Below are 19083 nucleotides of genomic sequence, written 5' to 3'. Positions count from 1 at the left end.
AACTATGATGTAGTAGTTTTATGTAGAGGCAGGAACACTGTTAGAAATCTGCAGGCATTTCATCCCAACCACATAACAACACAGCAATAGTATCAGCAGAAAGCAAGATCCTAATTTCACCAGCTAGAAAACTCAGCAAAACTAGGAAGTCTAAAGTGCTTCAAGCAGAAAGAGGAAACAGAACACTGGTTTAAATGCACAAAAGGGAACTTATGGTCATTCATGAAAAGATGAAAGGCAGTTATAACATATAATGGTCATTTAAACACCAGTGCCACAATCAGACACTGCTTTAATACCAAGAATACACTGAATGACAGATGAGATACAAATACTGGAAGAGGGGATAAGGGTGGGGCAATTTTGCCTCAAGTGACCACAGCTCTTGCTATATACTCTTATGGAAAAGGAAAGAAAATCACCTCTGGCTGGTATCAATCAGAGATATATTTGATGAAGCCCTCCCAAAACACATAAGCACAAGAATTTCATTTCAAAACTGAGGTGTGTGTGTATGTATGTATGTGTGTGTGTTCATATATACATCACATGTTTGAGGGAGGAAAAGAGATATGTGAAGCACAGAAGACTGGTGTTGCTCAAGGTCATTCTCCTCTTGAAAAGAGAAAGTGAAAAAATGACAAAAAGGAACGGTCTCGAGGACAAGAGCTAAATGACAACTTCTTTCCGCCTGCCTATATGCTCACATCTGTTTCCGTGGGTATCCTAGGTTTCCTATTGTTCTGCCCCTCTTGTTAGTGACCATAAGAGGGCTGACAAGGAAGGAAGGTTTTTCGGGGAAATTTTCTATCAGTACCTGATAGTCTTGACCTATTAGTGAGTCAAGCCAGCTCTAAGTACAATGCTGACCAAGGGCAGTGGACTTAGATTCTCAAACTGGTTTGCACCTCTCTGTCTCTCCAGACAAGAGAGAAGAGAAGGGGGGCAGAAAGCTCCATTTTTTAAGGAACTTCTATACATGAAACTCTATGCTAGGGGGACTATCTGGTTTTGACATTTCACCTACCTCCAGTCTGCACCAATGAATGGCATTTTTAAACATGAATCACACCACAATCTATGTTTAGGCATCTGATTACTCAACATCCAGTTAATACATTTGTTTCAACCTTCCCAGAGGATGAGGGCACAAGGACAAGACTTAACCTGCAAAGGACTGAATCCTTAATGAGAAAAGGCCAGGGTGAAATGAAATGAGGAGGGACATGGAGAAAACACAAAATTTTCCCAAGTACTAATATTCTCCACCAGTATCCCATCCTTCTTGGGCACCCTCTAAACAGGGATGCCTTATTTGCTAACAAATACTATGAGTATGCTATAGTTTCTGTTGTAATAATATTCTGAAGAAATCTGGGGGACAAAAATGTGTCTCTGTCAGATTTTTAGTATATACAAATCAATTTTCTGACTACAATTTTCTGAGCAATAGGAGAAATACAAATAAATTCATTAAAAGAGAAAAAGGGAAAGAAAAGAAAAATCCTCACCTAATTCCTGCCAAATTCCCAGTTATTTTTAGTCTTTATGTATGCAGGCAGTACCCTTTTCTTTCTGAGTCTTCAGAAAGTAGAGGGGGGACCTGCTTTTCTGTTAAAGTCGAGTTATACTCTCTATCCTTTCTTGGCTCTCCCTAGACCACAAAGTTACAGAGCAAATCTGTCTAAAGAGTGGCCTTCAACTCCTTCGTGTTTATTGGAGTTGGGGTGGGGGTAGGTAGCAGTCTTTCCAGTGGTATTTCAACTGGAGGTAAAACGGGAGTAGAAATGACCTGATTAAATCCAGGGGAGCAAGAGGGGAGAGAAGAGAGAAACAAATGGAGGCCTAGGAAAAATACACTTCATTTCAGGTTTTGAATCCTGAGAAATCATGCAGTATCTGAATATCAAGGCATTTTTGCAGCCAGCCAGCTTTCCTTCTATGTACTTGAATTACGAAGAAGCGAGAGGGGGCTGCAGGCGCAGGAAGTCGGGCAGGACCTCACTACCCACCCCCCACCCGTGTCTCTCCACTTCCTCCGTCTCAAATCCAGGCAGCCACCTCTGCCATGATGCGCCCGCTGTCTGCCAGGGGGCCCGCTGAGCTCTCCCGCCCGGCCCCAAGAAAGTGTCAACGCGGGCCTGGCAGCTGCAGTGGCGGAGCCCAGCCCCCAAGCCCGCTGCAAACACGGCCTTGTAGCACCACCAGCCTGCGAGGGCTGCAGCAGCAGCCGAGCCCAATCTCCAGAGAAGTCGGGGACATCAAGGCGCAGGGACAGCGACAGCAGCTAGCTAGCGACCGGCTTGTAGTCTGCAAATACCATCATACGGATATCTATTTTAAAAATGCAGCGGGCGGAGGAAAAGCAGGCAGCGCCCCTCCACTTTCCCAAGCGGCTTCAGCAAAGAGAAACCCCCGGAGCAGTCCCAGTCACTGCTTCCAGGATCAGGGCACAGTGCGCTCGGCTGAGCCAAACCCTAGGTTGAGAGCAGCAAGCAGGCAGCTCCCGAAGGCGGGAGACAAACGAGCATTCCGTAGCTGAATTATTCAGACCGCCTTCACTGTCTAATAAAACATTGATGACACTACTTTGGAAGGCTTTATTTTCTTAATCCTAATGCCCTCGAGAAGGGAGAGAAATTTTCTGTAGGGGACGCAGAGGTGATGGGATAGGAAATGAGAGAAATAAGGTGCGAGGGTAAGGGGCTTTGGAAGTTCACTAAATTTGTTCTGCCTCAGCCGGCTGTGGGAATCTCCATTTTTAACATATCAGACACAATATGTTAATTAGGCAGTCGCAAATCCACCCTACTCCTTGTAAATCAAGGCACTGGCAAGAATTTTCAAAATACACATTATACAGAGACAAACCAAAAAAAAAAAAAAAAAGCAGAACAAAATAAAAACAAACCACGCGCGTACAAGACCCTCTCCACAAGCGAGACAATGCAGCTGGGGACGGAGGTTGTGGTTTTAGCAGCGCTCCTCTAGGTATGGCTCTATTTTGCTACATAAAAGCAAACCCTGGCAGTTAAACACCGTATCTCAACACATACACCCGTGACAATGAATTCCCTTCCACTCAAAGCAAGTTCCAAGAAAACTCTGTTTCGGATTAAAGTCTCCAGATGCGTAATTTACAACTACTAAGGATCTGGCAAGCTCTTCGACAATCAGGAAAACAACCTGGCACCAGAGGTAGAGAAGGATCAAAGTGATCCCTGCCTGAAACGATGGGTGGAAACCAAACACCCTCTCACACTCCACAATCTGGGGAGGGTTGGATACCAAATGGTCCGTGGCAACCATAGCCTGAAGAAAACACGGGACTTTAATCTCTGGCATCTTCAGACAGGTTCAACACGCCTAGCTTCCAAAAACATCACTTAGGGTGGAGCGTATCCATATTTTCTTAGCTTTCACTGCTAGATTAAATGCTCAGGTATAGATTTATATTCCACCTACTAGAAATTATATTACATCACAGAGCGCCCTTGAATTCCCAGCCCTTCTTAATGATTTTCAAAACATTAATAAGTAAAGTAGCCTGCAATGCAGATAAGACACTAGAAATGAGATCAGAAGGAAACTGGGTGAGGCGGGAAGTCGTTTGCTTGTTACCTGGTGCCTCTAGAGGAAAGACGGTCGTAGGAAGACTTTCTGCCCGCAGGTACAATCCCGGCAAGGTGTTTCCAGGTGGCTTTCACAGTCGTACGCGGGTCTCGCTCGTCACTTCGCTGCCCTTTGCCATAGCTCAGCACCCGCATCCTAGGGAGTCCGAGAGGCGGCTCCTGCCACTGCCGCCGTTGCCCGCAGGTCGCGCTGGGCGGGGGATCCGCGGCGATCGCCCCATGAAACCCGCGTTTCTGCACCCAGGGATCGGGCAGAGGCAGGGCGGCCGCGCACGCACACACAGAAACACACTCAAACACACACACACACTCGCAGACAGGCGCGCGCGCACTCGCATTCACACTTGCACACACACATACACACACAGTATAGCACGGGGAAGGAAAAGCAAGGAGGGGACTGGTCCTTCTCACGATCGGCTTCGATGCCCACCGGACCACAGGCAGCAAAGAGAGTGGTCTGGCATAGCGGTTCTATCACGTTTCCTTCAAGTTCTCCTCCAACCCAAATCCACGTAATTCAAGAGCTGGTGACATTTTGGTGGGGAGGCAAGAGCCAGGAACCAGCAAGGAAGAGTCGAAGAGTCGGGGGTTTTGTTAAGCAGTTTGAAAGGCAATTCTTGTTACCTTAATTGTGCAGAAACCAGCTCGACAGACTGAACTTTTGGCTTCAAATTATGTCGACCGAAACGTAAATATCCTTCGGGCCAAGACAGGAAGGTCTAGATGCACAGAAACAAGACGGCTGCAAGACCCTCTGGTGACCTTGTGATGTACCTGGAAGCAGGTTAATACTGGCGCTTTCCAAGCCTCTGGGTAAAGCGATCCACACACAAGGGTCCAAAGCTGAGCAGCCCGTCCTAATCCAGACTGGAAAATGAGTCTGGGCGTCCTCCACGCTCTGCGAGAAGCCAGGCATCGAGGGGCACCGCCGAGTTAATACATTTGCTTCTGGGCAGTTGTACAAAAGACAGTCAAATGCATCAGATAAGCGCGCGCACACATACACACACGCCCTCACGCACGCTACTAAGCTGGAGAGAGCTTACAAAAAAATAGATGCCAAGATGACTTTAAAAGGTAGAAACGATCCAGAATCTTTCCAGAAAAATGGAAGGGCCAGCAGGAAGGTTACAGCAATCTTCCCAGGTCTTTCATTCTTCCTCTCTCTTATGAGTGTTGTGCGTGCGTGTTTGTATTTCCAGAAGGTTTCCTTGGTCTGCCCCACCCCCGTCCAGTTGCGCTTTTTTTCTCCTGATATAAACCGACCGTGCAAAATGGGTTATATGGGTGGTTTGTGCTCACAACCTAGACCTCCACAAACTCTAGAATCCTAAGGGAGCAGCCGGCTGCAAGCCATTGCCATCCTTGAGGGAAGGAAAAACAGGCGCAAACACACGCACCCCCGCGCGCACACACACACAGAGTCCTCAGTTCGGCCCACTGCACACAGCGGCGGTCTTCCTACGCGCCACTGCACAGCGCCCCGCCCGCTGCCCGCGGCTTCCGGGAGAGTCCGCGACTCAGGCAAGGGGCTGGCGGGCCGTCTCCTGCGCTGCTGTTGCGGCCCGGGCGGGCCCGGCTTCCGGGCTTCCCGCGCCGGCGTGTTCGGACGACGGCAGCCGCCGGGCCGGGAGGAACTGCGACCCGCGCTGCAGCTTGGAGGCGGTGGCGGCGGCGGGGCGCGCGGCCGTGAGCCCGGCCCTCGCCTCAGTGACAGGAGCTGCCGCGCCGCCGAGACTCCGGGAGTCAGGCGAGACCCCCGCCGGGGCCGCCACGCCGTCCTCCGCGCCTCGGAGCCTGGCGAGTTCCAGACTGATTTACCCAGGGCTGGAGTAAAGGGCCAGCCAGGCGCCGGCAAATCCCGGGGCAGGCGAGGCGCGGGGGCGTTGCAGGCAGGGGAAGGGGAGAAAGCAGAAAATCTGGAGCATGAAGGCGAACTTCAGGGGCGTCCCCAGTCTCTTGCGAAGGGGAGACTTGCTGACCGCCCACTGCCCCACGGTTACGGGGTAAAGGAGTGTCACCGGGTCAGGCTGTGACTGCTTATGGCACTGGGAAAAGTCATTAGCTATAACCCGCCAGGAATATCTGAGATGGAGGGCTGCTGACCTAGGGGTCTCACTGGCCTGCGACTGGTTCCACCGTCCCGTTAGTAGTAGGTGGTAGTTTACTTACTAATCGGATGGGCGCAAAAGCTGAAAAGAATATTACATTTGGGAATCAACTCAGTTGAGCATCAGACATTACGAGTACTGCAGTTGGTCACATATAAGTATGTCAAGGGCAGAAAGTAAACCCAATAGTCGTCACAAGCCAGACCAGGCCAGGTTACTGGGACAGGGAACAGGTCTGAAGCAGGAAAGAGAAGAGGGATGGGGAGAAAGCAAGACAGGGCCCCGCCTGCGGAGGTCGACTTTTCTCGCCACAAATCCTAGAATTACTCTCCTCGACCCTACCCTCCTTCCAGCCCGGAAAAAGGCTTCCTCCTGGGAACCCCGAGTGAAATCAGCTGTTCCTATCTCCTGAGCCTGGAAATGCTGTCACTTCTCTTTAACCGGTTCACCAGCACTTGGTCTTCGGCCCCAGCGAGCAACTCCCTCTCAGCTCGGATCTCTGCTGGCCCCTCTGAACCCAAAGAGAATGGAAGAGTTGGGAGTTGCTGAAGGAAGCTGGCTAATGAGGGCCTCTTCCAGGCCTACTTGTCAAAGCCACGTGCTAGTGGCCTCCTAGGATAGGGCGTTCTCGAATTTGGCTACCAATAGAGCTCTCCCAGGCTTCAGCGTTGCCCTGCGGGTGTCCAGACGAGCTCACACTCGAACACACCCACGGGCTCTCCCAAGCGCGTACACATGCACCCACGTGTAGGCAGGACCCACACAGCTGCCTCTTTCAGGAGAGCATGCGAGGGGTGTTGGCGCTTGAGGTGGAAAGTGCTCTCGTGTCTCCTTCCTCTTCTTCCCCTCTACGCCCACAGGGCTCCAGGTCCAATCCGGGGTTTAGGAATCCGCGCAACTCTTCCGGAGGCTTTGTTCCGAAGGAGCTCGGCTCAGGGGCCGCAGTTCCTGCTGCGCCTCCTCCTAATAGGTCCGCTGGCTGCACTGGGTCCGGGGCTCTGGGGCGAGTTCCGCGGAGCCCGGGTGGCGCCGGACGATTACAGTTGGAGAGCTGGTGGCAAACTCGCGCAGCAGTGGGTCTGCGTGGCGACACCTCCGACACCTCAGAAAAATAAACCAAAGGGACATCGCGGACAAATACATCAGCGGACACCACTGCAGGCCAGGAGAATCTCCACTAAAATCATCAGCGCTTCCCCTGTGGCTTTTGGTCCCCCGAAGTGAAAAAAATGAGGTTTCCGAAAAGTCCAGGGCAAGAACCTGCGGCGAAATAAGTTCAGGGACTCTCTGAGAAACAGGGAGAGAGAGTGCTTCCATCTTCGTTTCACTTTAAACTTGGCCGCTTCTCGGACTTCACTGAGGGGCGGCGGCGTAGCACCAGCACGGAGCACAAGCACATACGAGCGAGCACATCCAATACTTTTGGACGCGAGGGTGACTCCTTTTTGCTTCAGGATTGTCCCACTTGCCCCCCTTCCCTATCGAGCTGATAGGAACCGCTGAAGACCAGGAGATAAAGGTTTGCAGTTCCCCCTGGGGACCAAAGTATAGAGAGATGTTGAATGAGAAGCCTGAAGACCTTGCATTGCTGGACTAAATAACTTTTCTTTTTCGTTTTCTTTTTTTTTTCTAGTGCTCGGACCGAGGTGAGGAGAGGGTACACTTAACCAGCTGTAAGAAGACGAGAGCTGGAGTTCAAATATCTTCCTGGGTGCTTATAAGTAACGGTGTGTGTGTGTGTGTGTGTGTGTGTGTGTGTGTGTGTGTGTGTGTGATCAACGTCTCTTTAGGGAGTAGTAATGTGTAACTTTCCAGTATTCTTTTCTGTTGCAAGCCCTACCAAGCTCACAAAACCATCCTCTCTTCCTTTAGTTTAGCCTTCCCATTGTACATTATACGTTATATTTGAAAGTGCTTTCCCCATTTCATCTTATCTCAAGGAAGCACTCGCTGGTAAAGTCATGTACCTTTCACTCTCCAGGTACAGTATTTGTTTCTTTCCCTCCTATACAAGCTGATTAGAGTTTACCAGTAGAGAGGAAGAAACAAGCTTTGTTTTAGCTTGACAGTAGAGGTGGGAATACTTTCAAGGAAAGGCTAGGATATTCTTTCCCAAAGGATCTCAGAGTTAACAGAGGGTAATTTTTCTTTCAACCAAAGGAAAAAAAGTCCTCTGAAAAAAAAAGGAGATGGCAATTTCTAGTTTGCCTACATAAGTATTGTTGGCATAAACCAGCTTTGAAATTGGTATACTTTTAAGTGTCCAAAAAAATCTTAGTTTATCCCCAAATCCAGTGTTTATGCCAAGTCATTTTTAAAATTATGTTAAGCTTCTTTCTCGGCCCAATCATTTTTCTAAGGACCTCTGGTCATACATATTGGACTGTGTTTTCCTAGAATAATGCAGAAATTGAAAAAAAGTTGTGTTTTGCTAATTTCAGACAATAAATGGAAATATGAATGATTTACACTTAAAATGATGAATACCAAAAGGAAACCTGAGTTTCTGGTTATATTATTATTTAGTATTTTTTCCTAAGGCAGTGAGAAAGGCATGACTTACTCTGTTTCAAAATAGTTTTCAACAATTAGTTTGCTTACCTCATGAATTTTCTTATTTCTGTGGTTTAAAAGTGTGTGATATATTGTCGCTTTAGTTCATTTTTTGTTTGATGTATGCTTTAAAAAGCTTTCTAAAATTGGAATTATCTCCATATTTTCTGGGTGATGAACTGGTATTGTGAGGAGCATTTGATTCTTTTTCCTAATATAAAGTTATCTGTTAATTCAAGACTGGAAAATGATGTGAAGAAACAACAGGGAAATACAAGTTTCTGAAATGAAGGAATAACTTTAAAAAAAAACTTTGTTAAAATATAATAATTGAAATCCAACATCAAGCTTTTTAAAAAATCACTATCATAGTTGTGCCCCATGTATTTTTGCAATGTAAAAAGAGACCTGCTTATCTTAGAAACATATTTTTGATGTTGTACCTGACTATAAAGTCCTAAGATACAAATTTTGTGATGGCAATTAAATCTTACCAAAAACATGATTCAACTGGGCTCTAAACAGAGTTGCAGACCCAGCATATTTCTGTCCTAAATAAACAGATTGCTCATTTATGTATTTTGAATCTCCCCAAAATCAAATGTATTTACTATTTAATATATTTCTGAGCTACAGAAGACATTTTCCCTTTTATTTTTAAATAAAATTAAATTTTTTATTTTTAAGTGATTTTTTTAACTTGATCTTTTGTAAAACATACATTTATCTACTTTCCCTTCCTCCTGAATCTTTGTCATATTTTTTAACTTTTATGGATCATGATAATGGCATACTAGGTGATTAAGATCTACCTCATGAAAGCTGTAACTAGCACTAAGAACCCGATAAATTACTGGATGGAACTGGTCATTTCTTATACTAAGAAAAGTATTTTTTAAAGTTTAATTTGTAAAACACAAACTGATTTTTAAAGACAGTGTCATTGGCAAAAATTGTTTGTGAGAGCTCAAAGATAAGAGGTTATTTCAGAGATAAACATTGCTGGACAGGCAAGGCAATTCTTAGGCAAAATAGCAAGTAAAAAGTAAATTTTATGTAAATACTCATCTATCTTGTCTTGCTTTTTTGCTTACATTCTGGTATTAACTCCCGGTATTTGTCTAGGGCTTCCATTTAGTTACCCAAAAGTCCCAAAGTGTAGCATCCTACCTAGGAATACCTAACCCAGAGAAGATTGGTATGATACTGGGATCTATGTTCCTGTCCTCATCAAAACCTCCATTTAGTCATGTTAGATATATCTTATTAAATTCTTAAGGGGAAAACAATCATATAATGCTAATTCAAACTAAAGTGTCAGTGTCTAGCAGTTTACCCACTTCAGAAATGTGAAGCCAACTTAGTTTCTAAAACGTAGAATTTCTGGCAAGTGTGTTACATATAAAGTGAGCAAAGACACCACAATCATCTTTAAATTTGTATACAGGGTTGAATGTTAAGTATGGTACTATTTTTATCTATTTTATTTTTTGAAATGCTCTTAAACAATTATTCAAATCTATTTTTTAACCTTGGAAAAAACATTTAGAAAGTTTTATATTTATATATCCAGTTAGTATTTCAGGAAAACTTCCACTTGATCTTGAAACTTTATTTTAAAATGAAGCCAGTCATCACATAATTTTCTTAAAAACAAAAGTTTGTTTACTGTTCTTATGATTTATAATTACTGGTAAGCCCACCAAGTCATATTAGATGGAAGTAATAAGCTGTTAAAAGTCTGTGGACTTGGGCTTCCCTAGTGGCGCAGTGGTTAAGAGTCCGCCTGCCGATGCAGGGGACACGGGTTTGTGCCCCAGTCCGGGAAGATCCCGCATGCCGCGGAGCGGCTGGGCCCGTGAGCCATGGCCGCTGAGCCTGCGCGTCCGGAGCCTGTGCTCCGCGACGGGAGAGTGAGAGGCCCGCGTAACGCAAAAAAAAAAAAAAAAAAAAAAAGTCTATGGACTTAACTTCTTCAAAATGCATATATTACTCTCAATTCTGCAAAACCTGATGATAAACTATAGAAAAAAGCATTTGCTTTTAAGCTTTACTTTACAGATTCTGTTTTCTAATATTTCTTTTTCTCCAGAGTCTGCCCCTGAATTTCAGTCAGGTGGCCACAAGTCGGCAGTAAGGTGACACACTCACGTGGTTGAGACCAGACCACAGGGTTTGGCTTTCTTATAAACCACCATAGATTTTGAAATAAGAATTAATTTCTATTTATTTTATGAAAGTTGAATTTTCATTAAAATAAATAATGTTGGATAAGTTTTATCTACATAAAAGCAGGTAACTTCTTTTAGAACAATGATTTCTTAACATAAATTCCAAAGGCGTGATTAGGTGATTTCCTCCGAATCTATTTCACCATTTCACCTTTAATTAAGGTCTCTTTAGGATACTGAGTTACTTCTCAGGCCTCTGCTCTTGTTTTACATCCTAGTCCTTCTGGTCCTTTGACTGACTCTAAGTTCTTGACTAGCTTGGTGTTAAAGCTCCTTTGGATTCATTTCTCAGCCATAATGGCTCTAATTTCGTAATGAAAGCAAACCCTTTCTGTGATTGTTTACCACCAAACTTATTTCTCCAGACAATGGCCTTTCTCTGCTTGCAGTTCAGTTCATTCCCTGGAAATTCATTGAATGCCTTGTTTTAGCCAGTGTCCTGCACTAGGCAGTGGGGAGAGAAGATTAAACAAGATTAATTCTCTTGGTCTCTGTCCTCATGATAGAGTTTACTGGAGTTTAGTGGAGGTTATAAGACTAACAAGCAGATTAGTACAATATGACCTTGCTTTAATTTCACCAACAGCAATTTGCTATGAAGTCCAAACCTTTTGATAGGCCTCTGGAACCCATCCCTATATACTCTAATAATAATAGTTTCTTCACTGCTCTTAGTTTCTAATTTGTTTTTCTCATATTCATTCAAACTGTCTTGAAATATACAGACATAGTCCTTTATTGAAGAACAACAGCACATTCTATAAAATGTTGGAATATAATACACATAGGTTTGAATCTTAGTTCTGAAATTCACTGCATTACCTGTGGAAATCATTTAACTCTAGCCTAAATCTTTAACTCTTTTGTGTGTAAAGTGGAAATTATAATACTTAGATTTGGGGTTGATTGAGATATTTTAATAACTTCACCTGTATAAACTACCCAGTACAAGCAAGTACTGCATACATACCATTTCTGTTCTTTGCCATTAGTTTATTTCAAATTATGTAATGAATAGCTAATTTCACTGAAAGGATATTATAAATAATCTAGATTCTCTGAATAATCTGTTTTTTTTTATCAAGAAAATTTCTTCATAAAAGTGAGATAAAAATCCTCAGGAAGATGCCTAGAACATTCTGCTAATATTATTTTCCTTCATATTAAATATTCTGTAATTTTGGTGACATATTATTTAGCAAAATCTTGAATACTCAAGTTGCTCTCTTCAGATACTATTCAGCTTCAAAATGTGTTTTATAAGTTTAGTATTAGTTCCTTAAATTCCCTCCCCTTTAAGAGAGCGACAGAAACCCATTTTCTTTTTATTGCACTATATTGCTATGCAATGGTATTGTCCCAGTTTTCTCTAAAGTGAATTTGTATATTGGCAACATTAACTATTATCCATCTGTTGTATCTTTTGTTTCTGAATGGATATGCCAAAAACATAAGCAAAATATTGTCTTATTTTGTGTTAGATTGGCATGTTTTAACCTTTTGGTAATATTATAAAATTAGAGCCTTTTAAAAAACCCAAAAGAATACACTGTTGAACAATTAACATGATAACAGTGATTGTTGGGACATATCAGATATTTTATATTGGTTTTATTAGCCACAGAATTTAGGAGCTAACAAAAAGTTAGATGGTAAATCATTGTGAAAAATTATATGAGATTGCATTCATTCTATATGGTTTTCAAAACATAATCAGCATCGATTATACTTACCTTTTATCATTTTACAAATTTGGTAATTTGCTACATTTTCTGGTAGAAATTTTTCAAAACTCTCTTGATTTCCAGTATTACTGATAAATATAGCCAAAAGTGTAAAATCCTCGGGTTCATTCACTCATTTTCTACATGTTATACTTCAAGATTAGGATCTTCCTGTCCTTGACTCCATGTACTAAGAGATGTTATTGTTCTCCAGTTTTCATTCATACTAAAAGGGACAATATATCTTGAAAGAAAAAAAAAAGGAAAGGGGGAAGCAAAGAATGAGGGCAAGTTGTAAAGCTAATAATATTTAGAACTACAAAAAGAATTCCCTATATGTTGTCTAGAAATGCTTTTTCTCAGTTCAAACATTAATTCTCTATTTCCAAAAGCATTTTCATACTATCCCATTGAGATGTTTATTTTATAGACTTTAAATAAGATGCGGATAAATGTAAGATTTATAAGAAAGACAAGTAGAATTATGTCAAATATGCACATATCCTTAGGCACATATAATGGATCTTTATAACATGTTAAAGGTGTTATTTTTCACTTTGTGAGTAGAGAGTTTGAAATGCAGTTTTAAATCTTAACTTTGTTTTAAATGTGAAAATGCTCATAATGCAAAAAAAAGAAAGTGTATTAATTTTGAAAGGCGGATATTTGTTTGAGGCAGTGAACTAGAGTCAGACAGTTTCTTTTTCTAGTGACCTCGTCTTGGAGACCTTGATTGGATTCAGTAGTACTATACTTACTCATTCATTTAGAAAATTGCCAGTGAGCTATGAGATGGATTCCTCGACCTCCTGAACTCATTTCTGCCTATTGTATTCTGTCTTTATACTATGCCACTAGCTTCTCTTTCCTGCTTTTGTTATTTAATCACTTCTCATCTATTCCTGACAAGAGAATACCATTTTGTAGGTAAAATGTATGTCTGTTTTCTAAGACCAAGCAACATGGGAATATTATGCTTAGAGTTGGAGAATTTCTGAGAACTTCTTTGAATAGTTAGGAAAGAGGCTTCTGGAAAATTTTGCAGAGAATACCCAAATTGGAAATTACAGTGACTCTTAAAATGTTAAAGAACAACAACAATATGTGTAGACTGGCTATACCTAAACTACCTTCTGTAAATGTGAAAATATTCTTCTTTATAAAAGTATGCAAGGTAATTTTACACTCATGTAACAGATGTCCAGTTCAACAGGCAACTATTTTGAAAGCTAATTTTACTTTCCTGTGAACATTTTTCTGTTTTATGAAATGTATAAACACATAGTTACTTTCTTTTTGGGGTTTTGCTTTGACTTTTATGTATAAAATCTCTCCCACTGGGGTTCATTTGCTATTTTGTGCTTTGGTGCAATGGATCTGTGCCATGGCTGCACTAAGAAGCAAATGCTGGAACTGAAAGGCAACAGCAATGAGGAGCCCAAGAGAATAAATCCTGGATTTGAACAAAGTTGTTAAATTTTGAAAAAGAAAGTGACTGAACACCATCTACAATGTTCACAATTGTTCAGCCATGATCCAGACAGCAAATTCAGTGTTTCACATTCTATTTAGATCACATTTACACAAGGTGATAACTATTTTTTAAATATAGTGAATACAGAGACTTCCTTAATTTTTGTCTTTTATCTTTTCAATTTAATATTTATTCCTGTATCACATAAGTGTTTAGGAGGATAATGAACATATGCATAAGATAATGTGCCAGGCTTTCTTAAAACCATTTATTTGGTGAGTTCAAACAGATCCTCTGTTATTTTCATGTTAAAAAGAGCCATATACATAAAATTTACATGGAACAGACTGTTCAATAAAGGTATAACATATTTATTTTTAAATGCATTTTTGTTTTATTTTTTTCTAAGCTAGTAACTCTGTAATGGGTGAAACAGAATATCTGACTTTAAGAAACTATAGCCCATGAAAATAACAAATCCTTTATATTTAGCAGTCACAATGCAAAAGCAATTGACGCTTTGCTCTATTTTCTGTTTCTGGTAGTCTTTTTGTTTCAGGCTTTTAACTGCATCAACTGATGATGAAACATTCCTGGAACACAGTCTATTGGAGGTTACCTTCAAATGAATAAACACTTTTTCTATCTCATCTGAGATTTTGTTGTACTATATCTCTGATTTACTAAAGATAAAAATCAGATAATTAAAATTTACATTAATATATAGCCCCTATACTTTTATAGGTATGTTACTATAATCAAAATGTTTTGTGATATTTCTACCTAGGAATGGAGAAATGCATTAATATATTTTAATTTATGTTTATATAAGCAGTAATAGATGCCTTTAAGTAATAATATAAGTAAGCATGCTGGCCACTAATGATTACTTTCCAAATTATTCTTTTTACTAATATTTAGAAATGTTTTGATTTTCCAAGAACAGAAATTTAGAGTTAGGAGGGGATTTATAGATTAGCTATTTCAACTGCTAATTTTAAGTTTTAAAAAATTGAAAGAGAGATCTTAAGCTAACTTTTCAAGCTTCATAGAGTATGATCTAGTGATCTTACTGCCTCCTTCTCCCATTCTCATATCTTATTAGTAAGTCTCCCCACATTTGGATAAAAGGAGTTGGTTTAAAAATACTTGTGGAAAAACAGACATATAGATCAATGGAACAGGATAGAAAGCCCAGAGATAAACCCTCACACATATGGTCACCTTATTTTTGATAAAGGAGGCAAGAATATACAATGGAGAAAATACAGCCTCTTCAATAAGTGGTGCTGGGAAAACTGGACAGCTACATGTAAAAGAATGAAATTAGAATACTCCCTAACACCATACACAAAAATAAACGCAAAATGGATTAAAGACCGACATAAATCACAGCAAGATCCTTTTTGACCCACCTCCTAGAGAAATGGAAATAAAAACAAAAATAAACAAATGGGACCTAATGAAACTTAAAAGCTTTTGCACAGCAAAGAAAACCATAAACAAGATGAAAAGACAACCCTCAGAATGGGAGAAAATATTTGTAAATGAAGCAACTGACAAAGGATTAATCTCCAAAATTTACAAGCAGCTCATGCAGCATAATATCAACAAAACAAACAACCCAATCCAAAAATGGGCAGAATACCTAAACAGACCTTTCTCCAAAGAAGATACACAAACTGCCAACAAACACATGAAAGGATCCTCAACATCACTAATCATTAGAGAAATGCAAATCAAAACTACAATGAGGCATCACCTCACACCAGTCAGAATGGCCATCATCAAAAAATCTACAAACAATAAATGCTGGAGAGGGTGTGGAGAAAAAGGGAACTCTCTTGCACTGTTGGTGGGAATGTGTATTGATACAGCCACTATGGAGAACAGTATGGAGGGTCCTTAAAAACTAAGAACTACCGTGCGACCCAGCAATCCCATTACTGGGCATATACCCTGAGAAAACCATAATTCTAAAAGAGTCAGGTACCACAATGTTCATTGCAGCTCTATTTACAATAGCCAGAACATGGAAGCAACCTAAGTGTCCATTGACAGATGAATGGATAAGATATGGCACATATATACAATGGAATATTACTCAGCCATAAAAAGAAACAAAATTGAGTTATTTGTAGTGATGTGGTTGGACCTAGAGTCTGTCATACAGAGTGAAGTAAGTCAGAAAGAGAAAAGGGAGGGGGAAGGGTAAGCTGGGACGAGGTGAGAGAGTGGCATGGACTTTTATATACTACCAAATGTAAAATAGATAGCTAGTGGGAAGCAGCCACATAACGCAGGGAGATCAGCTCAGTGCTTTGTGTCCACCTAGAGGGGTGGGATAGGGAGGGTGGGACGGAGATGCAAGAGTGAGGGGATATGGTGATATATGTATACATATAACTGATTCACTTTGTTATACAGCAGAAACTAACACACCACTGTAAAGCAATTATACTCCAATAAAGATGTTTTAAAAAGTGTGGAATTTGAGTAGGAAAAAGTAAACTGTGATTCTAAGAAATCATAGCAATATATGTCACAATTTGAAGTGCTGTGAAGAAAACCATTAATTTAAATATGGGTGTTAAAGTAATTAAACAGGAAGACAATTAGCCTAAGGTGACTCTAATGCCTTGATAGCCTACACAAGCAAACCAAAACCTAAAACAGAGCCAATGTCCTTCAATCTAAGAAAATGAAACTTAAGAACAACCAGTCACCAACACCGAACTAGGCTTTCCCAAATAAGGCAACTGCTTAAAACTGTAGCCAATCAGATAATTTCTGTAGTTTGCTTCCACATCTTCTCTTTAAGTAAATCTCCCTACCTTCTGTGTGTGGAGTACTCCTAACCGCCTCTGGTTTAGTGCTGCCCAATTTGAATGATGCATGCTCAAATAAACTCTTGAAAAGTTTAATGTGCCTCAGTTTATCTCTTAACATGACCTCCTTGATATTTAAAAATGAATTTTGTAGTATGAGCTATAATAATTCTAAAGTTGCCTTCTTTCTCGAAGAGAAAGTGAATTAGATTATGGATTAACACATAGACCAGTAGTCAATCATCAGGTTCCAGAAAACCCAGATCTACTTTGGATTATACCAGTAATCTCTTGAGTTTAGTCAGATCATAATAAATAAATAAATGCTGCATAAATAATGAAATACTGCTCTCCATCAACACTGAATTCATGTTCTGAAATGAAGAAAAGGCATTTAGATAAGTAAATGATACAGAGTGGATAAATGTGTATGTGTGTATATTCCAAAGAAGGGAATAATCAGCTCTACTTGCTAGATCAGGGGAGATTTGCAAATGTAGACAGTGGACTTGGGTCTGAAAAGGTAAGTAGGAATGATCAGGCAACAAGGTGGAGAAGGGTATTCCAGGCAGCAAGAATAACATGAGCCAAATAAAAGGTAGAGGACAGCAAACCCCCAAGATGAATTAAAGTTGGCCAGGTTCTGGACAGAGAGCAGTTAGCATGCTCTGCTTAAAGGCATTTACTTCTTCTGGTAGTCATCAGGGAGCCATGAAATGGCAAATGGCACATGCAGAAGAATAATAAATATGGATTCCTATTTTATAAAGATTGGTCCTGCAACAGTATGAAAGATAGAGGGATAGACGGCTGAAGGAGATGGAGGAAAAAGAAAAGCTCTAATGGAAAACTGTAGTACTTTAGGTGAGAAGAGGGTATGGCTATGAATGGGGGAAAGAGGATTGGATTCAAAAGTTGTTAAGAAGTTAATACTCATGTGGCCTAATGTCCAATTTGATCACTGTCAGAGTAGACTAGGTTGACTCTTAGACTCAATCAAACTTTACTGTATCCATACAGGAACAGCTCTATTATCCCAAGAAAAGAATGTACAGAAGAACTCAGGAGTTATAAGAAAACAGTGCAGCTACCCTATCCATCTTTTTCACTTACTAAGTAACACTTTCTCATTTCTACTGCTCTCTTCATCTGTGCTTTAATGAACCTTTCTCTTCAGACCAGCTTTTTTTCCTGCTTGATAATTAGAGAATATTGCCCACATGTGATCATCTCACCCACTGCTAATACCACATTCTGTCTGTCTCAACTTTAGTCCCCAGAAGAGAGATAAGACTGGCCCAGCTATGCTCAGAGGATGGGGTAATATGCCCTGCTACTTACTCAGCAAACAGCCATGGGAGCCAGACTCTAAGAAGAGATATTCTGGGTCTTCTGAGAAGTGGGTCTAGATACAGAAAAGAACATATTGACGTCTCTAGTCCTCCAATATATGGATGTAGAAAGAAAGCCAGTTTGAGTGAGAATAATTAATACAGTTTTTGTATATGAGAATAAGACGGTTGAAAGAAATTCTCAGGAGGTATTTGGATATGTAAGTCGAGTTCAGAGGAGCAATCTAGGATGTAGATACAATTTGAAAGGCATTAACTTATAGGTGACAGTTAAAATCATGGGATTAAATGAGAATGCATGAGTGAGAACATCTGACTAAAAAAGGACCCCAGTAGTATAGGAATAGCCAAGGAATTGATGAAAAAAGAGATGGGAAGAAGTTGAAAAGGAATATATCTTAATAGCGAGTTGTAGAGAATGCTATCAGGAAAAGTAAGGACACAAGAATTTCAGGAAATAGATTGGAGAACAGTAGCAAATGTTGCAGAGAGACTAATAACAGAGTGAAGTCAGAGGAGAAGATTTATGGTGCATCACTGGTGATGTCAGCAAGAATATTTTCAGTGGAGCGATAGAGCACAGCAGCCTCTTCTTTCAGTAGGTCAAGGAGAAAATGGTAAATAAGAAATCTAAGACAGGATTTTGGATCATTCATTCACATGAGAAGACTTAAGTGCAGATGGAGGGGGTTAAAGGATATATCAAGTCAGATTCCATTAAGAAATTAAAAATACAAATACAAGGAAAAGAGTTAAAAATGCTAGAGCAAGATACCCAAAGAGCTAGTAGAAGATCCTATCCATGAGGTATTAGCCCCAGGTAGAAGAAACTTCTTTCTAGAACCATGATGGAAGCTGGTTCATATTGCCTTGTCTAAGTTCTTCTATAAATATTTACTTTAATTGTTGCATGACTTTTCTTACTGATATTTTTAATTAAATTGAGGATGATGGTATATAGTAAAAATACTGAAATATCTGTCTTTTGAGACATAAATGTTCTATGATAGATGTATTATAAAAAGCTATAAATAAATATCTGTAAACAAACTAGTAGCCAACTGATATTTTATATTTATTTATTTTTTTAACATCTTTATTGGAGTATAATTGCTTTACAATGGTGTGTTAGTTTCTGCTTTATAACAAAGTGAATCAGTTATACATATACATAT

The 19083-nt window shown here is 40.6% G+C and overlaps 1 protein-coding gene and 1 long non-coding RNA gene across 2 annotated transcripts in view; one reads left to right on the top strand and one right to left on the bottom strand.

Moving 5' to 3' along the window:
* Positions 1-4481, bottom strand: part of LRFN5 (leucine rich repeat and fibronectin type III domain containing 5) — a 280615-nt gene extending 276134 nt beyond the window's left edge. The window contains exon 1 of the mRNA XM_024117969.3: positions 3622-4481. The gene's annotated coding sequence lies outside the window, so the exon portion shown is untranslated. The remainder of the gene's footprint in view (positions 1-3621) is intronic.
* Positions 4482-6763: 2282 nt separating this feature from the next.
* LOC129392584 (uncharacterized) overlaps positions 6764-19083 on the top strand; it is a 71920-nt gene continuing 59600 nt past the window's right edge. The window contains exons 1-2 of the long non-coding RNA XR_008618768.1: positions 6764-7265; positions 7380-7473. This is a non-coding gene — a long non-coding RNA (uncharacterized lncRNA). The remainder of the gene's footprint in view (positions 7266-7379; positions 7474-19083) is intronic.

The sequence above is a fragment of the Physeter macrocephalus genome, chromosome 11, assembly GCF_002837175.3.
Source record: "Physeter macrocephalus isolate SW-GA chromosome 11, ASM283717v5, whole genome shotgun sequence".
In the NCBI taxonomy this organism is placed as follows: Eukaryota; Metazoa; Chordata; class Mammalia; order Artiodactyla; family Physeteridae; genus Physeter; species Physeter macrocephalus.
The sequence above is the reverse complement of the archived record's forward strand: the minus strand, read 5'-3'. Positions and strand labels throughout refer to the sequence as shown.